The sequence below is a fragment of the Papaver somniferum genome, chromosome 6, assembly GCF_003573695.1.
Source record: "Papaver somniferum cultivar HN1 chromosome 6, ASM357369v1, whole genome shotgun sequence".
Taxonomy (NCBI): domain Eukaryota; kingdom Viridiplantae; phylum Streptophyta; class Magnoliopsida; order Ranunculales; family Papaveraceae; genus Papaver; species Papaver somniferum.
In genome coordinates this window covers 47,241,544-47,247,515 of record NC_039363.1, presented here as the reverse complement: position 1 = coordinate 47,247,515, position 5,972 = coordinate 47,241,544, and the positions used below count along the sequence as shown (strand labels likewise).

The following is a 5,972-nucleotide window of genomic DNA, read 5'->3' as shown; positions in this document are numbered from 1 at the left end:
ATGACGAGGATATGCCACAGTCCTTTAAGTGTAAAGGTTTTGGTCATTTTGCAAACGAGTGCCCAAATCGTAGAAAATACACTGGGAACAAAGTTCTTGCTGTAACACTTGATGAGATGTCTAAGGGTGATTTTTCGGATGAAGATCTTTAAAGATCAGTCTCCTTGATCACAAGACAGTTTAGGAATCTTCTATTGAAGAGAAGTAAACGGTTTTCAAGAGACAAACCTATGTCATCAGATAAACCTCAAAATCGCGTCCCTCCTAAAAACGGGTATGCTGACGAGGCTGATGACGAGGATATGCCACAGTGCTTTAAGTGTAAAAGTTTTGGTCATTTTGCAAACGAGTGCCCAAATCGTAGAAAATACACTGGGAACAAATTTCTTTTTGTAACACTTGATGAGATGTCTGAGATCTATGATTCTGATGAAGATAGGAAATCAAGTGTTGGTCTTCTATGTGAAAACGTTGATTTTGATAATTGTAGCAATACATATATCAACCTTGATGGTTTTGGTGAAGAAGAGAATCCAATCAAGCTGGAAGAATCAATTGACCCATCCTTTGGAAACTCTGTTTGTAATGTTTCAGGATCTACTATTGATCGCCGTCGTATGCGTCAAAAATAAATTACTTTCTCACTACTCAAAATATATAATATAGCAAGGATAAGAAAGGATCGTTTCCACGGAGAGGACTAGGTTGTCAATATGTTTCGGCTTTCTTATATAAACAAAGGGGGGAGTTTTCTGATTTTTATAAATTAAGATAAAATAAAAGCAAATAAAGAAATAAACAAGCAAATCAAATAGAACAAATATTGGTTAAGGATTCATCTTCATTCACAAACATGCTTTTTAACAATAACTAGAATTGATATTTAATCTCTCTTTTATCAAAGGCCCTAGGATACCTTGATCGCAAGTATATCCCGCAAATCTCCTCTTGTCATCAACAAACACATTAAAAGATGCGAATATGAATTCTATCTTAGAGAACAACCTAACGTGTAAAAATACTAAGCAAGTTTAATTCCCTAGATGCATTAAGTTCTATGAAATCATACCAATCAAAGAATTCGAACGTGTAAAAGAACTAATCCGGTTTAACAAAGGTTATGATCCACTTGTGACTACTAGGATGCATCACTACAAGCAATATACACAATTATGCAACTTTTAATCAGGAATTTATATCTTTTGCGTATAATAAATCCTAATCTAGCAATAAAGATGAAAACAAACTCAACCGATTCGCGATTCGATCAAACAAGCATTCAAATCATGTAACAATATAAATAGTGAATTGATAGAAACATTTTTGTGTCCGATTTGTCTCGATTCTATATATTGTTAGGGCTCATTTTTGTACTTATTATGGTGTTTTATTTATTTGTAGGTATTTTTGACTAATAAACATTTTTGGAAAAAATTGGCTCGAAAAGTTGTCGGAAAGCACCCGGAGGACATTTACTATTCGGACTCTCACTTTGGGTAAGGGGTAACCTAATTACTAAGGGGCATCCCATTTCCAGGCATCTGCTAATCGCACCCCTACTCTGGAAAGGGGCAACCATCTTCAACATTCAAAAACCAGGTTTTGGCGGGAAAATAGTGCAGTTAAGAACAGTTTTGGCAATCGTGATTTGGAGGAGTTTGAGGTCGATTAAACCTCTGATTTTCATAGGATAGACTCCTTATGGGTCTAGGAATCTGATATGGGTGTTTAAATCGATTAGATGGGCTCAATCGACGGATTTTTCTCACAACAAGAAAATATGGAAAGTCACGTGTGTGACCTGTTTTAGGGAATTTTAGAGAGATTAAAACGCTGTAAACCTTCCCAAAGATTTGTATCTATCTAAGGAAGAGTTTAGAATAAAAAGGAAAGCTCAGAAACGCGTAGAAATCCTAAAACAAGAAATTGTCGCAACTTGGCCGTGAAGAGAAGGAAAGAGATTTTGGAAGATTTGGGAGAGATTTAATCGGTATTTTTGATATAAATAGATGTCTTGGGTCATATAGAAGAGGTGTCGAGAGTTTGGGAACCTAAGGAGAGCCAGAGAAGAAGAAATCAGAGCTTTACCAAACTCTGTTTCTGCTGCTGCTGCTGTTGAAGAAGAAGAACGCGAAGAACATTGACCTCGTAGAAGTCGCAGAAAGTGTCGTGTTTAACAGCTGAAGAACATTAAGCTGTTCAGGGCAGTCTTATTCAGGGTCTTAAAATCAGCGACAAAGCAACAGTTTTTCTGTAACAGTTCCATTGTAACAGCTGTTTTGCAACACCAATACACTGTTGCAAACAGTCTGTGTTATTACTTTTCACTCTTTTAATCATCTTTTGAGCAACAAACACATATTTTGAGATCATGATTAATATGAGGAGCTAAACCCCATTGCTGAGGCGATAGAGGAAGCTATTTTTCCAACAAAAAGTGGTATATTCTATTTTATCTTTTTATTTGCAATAATTATATGATTATTTGCCTTGAACTATTATTGAATATGATTTTTATTTGAGTGATTGTGATCTATTTTGATGGAGTATGCTTAGTTTTAAGACTTTTGATGCTTCATACTTGGTATTTACAATTATTACTTTTGAAAATCTACTTGTTGCAATATTTTAGAATCAAATTAAACAAGAAAATTGCATAAATATAAGTATTGGTTTAATCACTTTGAACTTGGAAAATAGTGGAATCTTAGCCTCAGTGTTTCTTTTAGTATTGATATCATCTTTGATTGAGTTTGCTATAATTTTTAGTGAGTTTTCTATTTTAATATTAGAATTAAGTCTAATTAATATCCTTCACAAGTCTGAGAATCGAACCACTTTTACCACTATCTACAAATCACATCAATTTTTGGCGCCGCCGACGCGGACTTGTTTTTAGGGTTTTAGATTTTTATTTTTTATTTTTTTTTTTTTTTTATTTTTTTTTTTTTATGTTTTTGGGTATTTATCTTGTGTCTACAGGTTCTGGATCATAAAGAAAATTGAGCCAAGGAGTTTGGTGATTTCATAAAGACTTGGAGCTAAAGATTAAAGCAAAAAAAGAAAACATTTTTTTTAGACAATTTTAGTTTAGGGTTTGTTTATTTTATTTAAAAAAAAACTGTATTAGGGTTTATTTTTTTGTAATTTTTCTTTATTTTTTTTGGACTTTTGGACTTTGGGACATTATTTTTTTATTACCCTACGGAAGGGTACTTTAAATATAAACTGTTTGCAGAGAAGGAGGACAATTACGATATTGTCTCTGCACCTTGGGTTCGTACACTAGACATCGGAGTCAGTGGCCCGAGTCGACTACAACCGATTCATCCCCCGTCTGGAACGGGAGGTAAGATTCTAAACACTCGCGAATCCCCTGTCAGCGAGTTACTGGACTCCTTCGTATGCATATATGTTGAGGACTGAATACGGACATTTATTTTTCTAGTAAAGGGCAAGGCCTGGCCATACAAGATAAGGGTTCGGATTTCATCACCTTCTCTTCTTGCCCGCTTTAGGAACACGTAACCTACGCGAACCTAAGCCTAAAATTTTGACTAGAACGAGACCGATAGGGTAACGAGCTTAACAGGAAAGTCATTCGAAAAATATTGGTTACTCTTTTAAGCATACTTCGAAGTTCTTGACGGTTTGTAAGTTGAATGCGTGACTGCGCCGCCTTGTAATACCGGTGAGGCCTTGGGTATCAAAGCTCCACCGAGCTTCCCTCGCCTCTATTCAACTTACGTTAACTCGGATTGATTCCAGAGGGGTTTGCTTAAATTGTAACGAATTCCCGTTCGAAGGATTAGAAGCTGGTCTAGAAACAATCTAAGTGGAGCCATCATGCTTTTTGTTTGCTAGAAATCAATAGGTTTGATTTGGTTGAGTCGGCCTTGATCTGTGTTTGCTTACCCTTCCAATTTAGAAAATTCTATTGTATGCCTGAACGTAAAAGAGACGCACTAGGTAGATTTGTTAAAGAGAAACCTAGTAGTTCGAAGCGTCTCGATTACCTTAATCTAGAAAGTCCGGCTTTTGAAGAGTCTGTTTTTGAACGTTCTTTGACTGAGGAGAGAATCCATGTTGCTCCGATAGCGCCAGAAATGGCAACTTTGAAAGCTTTGTTGAATCCAACTAGGACTACCCGTCCTTCGTGTATTAAGTTAGCTGAAACGGAGGCACCCTATGAACTGAAACCTGGGACCTTACAGATGCTCCCAATCTTTTTAGGGAAAGAAAATGAAAACCCTTATTACCATGTTAGGGATTTTGAGGAAATTTGTAGTACTCTAAGAATTAGAGGCTTAGATGATGATGCTTTGAAACTTAGGTTATTCCCATTTTCCCTGAAAGATAAGGCCAAGTCGTGGCTGTATAGTTTGGACTCCGAGTCAATTGAGACATATGAACAACTTACATCTGCCTTTTTCAATAAGTTTTTCCCTAGGCACAAAACATCGTCTATTAGGACGCAAATATGCACATTTTCACAACAAGAGGGAGAATCTTTATATAGGTATTTGGAAAGGTTCAATGATTTATTATCCCAGTGTCCTCATCATGGTTTAGAAAAGGTTAGGCTAGTTCAGATCCTTTATGAGGGTTTAGATTATTCCACAACGACCATGGTTGAGTCTCTATGCACTGGTGGATTTGAAAACCAAACTGTTGATGCGGCGATGGAATTTTTTAATGAAATCGCCGAAAAAACCCAGCAATGGGAAAATAGTAGGGAACACCAGAAAACAATTCTTTTAAGTAGAGGAAACGTTAATAGGGTAGAAGGAGGCTATGAATCAGATGCCAAAATTGCTGCTATAGCAAAAAGGTTAGAAGCCTTAGAAGTGGGCCAGACTAGTGGTAGAGTGGAGCCTTTTTGGGAAGGCCAGAATATTGAAGAGCAGGCCAATGCTCTTTATAATAACACTAGATTTGATAACCGTCAAAAGATTGACCCATATTCAGAAACCTATAATCCTGGTTGGAGAAACCATCCGAACCTTTCCTGGTCTAAGGGCCAAAGTCAAGGTCAGTTTAGTAATTCTAATGCTCCCCCCAGGTTTTGGCTATACTAAGAATCCTTCAGGACTAGCTCAGTTTCAGAATCAGTCAGATAAGAAAATCCTAAGTTTAGAGGAATCTCTCGCCTTGTTAACTCAGCAAACTGCAAAATTCCAGTTATCCAGAACAGTCTACAAGCTAGTAACAGGATAGGACAAGAAAATAGTCAGGCTATTTCCGAGTTAAAAACCCAGGTTGGTCTGATAAGTGATTCTTTGAGAGAAAAAGGTAAGTTTCCTAGTCAAACACAACCCAACCCTAGAGGAGTTCATGAATTAGGTGCAAAACCATCGAATCAATTGAATGCTGTTAGAACCCTTAGAAGTGGTAGAGTTGTAGACAATAAGGTAACCATGCCCGATAGTGAACATACTGTAGTTCACCCCTCAGGATCTCACCTCTCAGGACCAGTAGCTGAAGAGACTGATAAAGTTTCTATGATGTGAATTCGGTTCCTGAAAGGTCTGATTTTAGGCCTAGAGCCCCATTTCCTCAGCTATTAGTACCAACAAAGAAGGAATCGAACTTTAATGACATAGTGGAGGTTTTTAAGCAAGTTACCATAAACCTTCCCTTATTAGATGCAATTAGGCAAATTCCTGCTTATGCCAAGTTCCTTAAGGATATGTGTACGCGAAAGCAAAACTTAGCGTCCATAAGAAAGCCTTTTTAGCTAGTCACGTAAGTTCAATCATTCAGAACACCACAACTCCAAAGTACAAAGACCCAGGTTCTCCTACCATTGCTTGCACAATAGGTAACTTCCGGGTAGAAAAATTTACTTGACTTAGGAGCCAGTGTGAACTTACTGCCATTCCATGTATACTTACAGCTAGGACTTGGTGAAATGAAACCTACTCAGATGACACTGCAGTTAGCTGATAGGTCTGTTAAAATCCCTCGAGGTG

At 37.2% G+C, this 5,972-nt stretch overlaps 1 pseudogene; it reads right to left on the bottom strand.

Moving 5' to 3' along the window:
• Positions 1–4,470: 4,470 nt before the first annotated feature.
• Positions 4,471–4,570, bottom strand: LOC113292100 (annotated as a pseudogene).
• Positions 4,571–5,972: the final 1,402 nt, after the last annotated feature.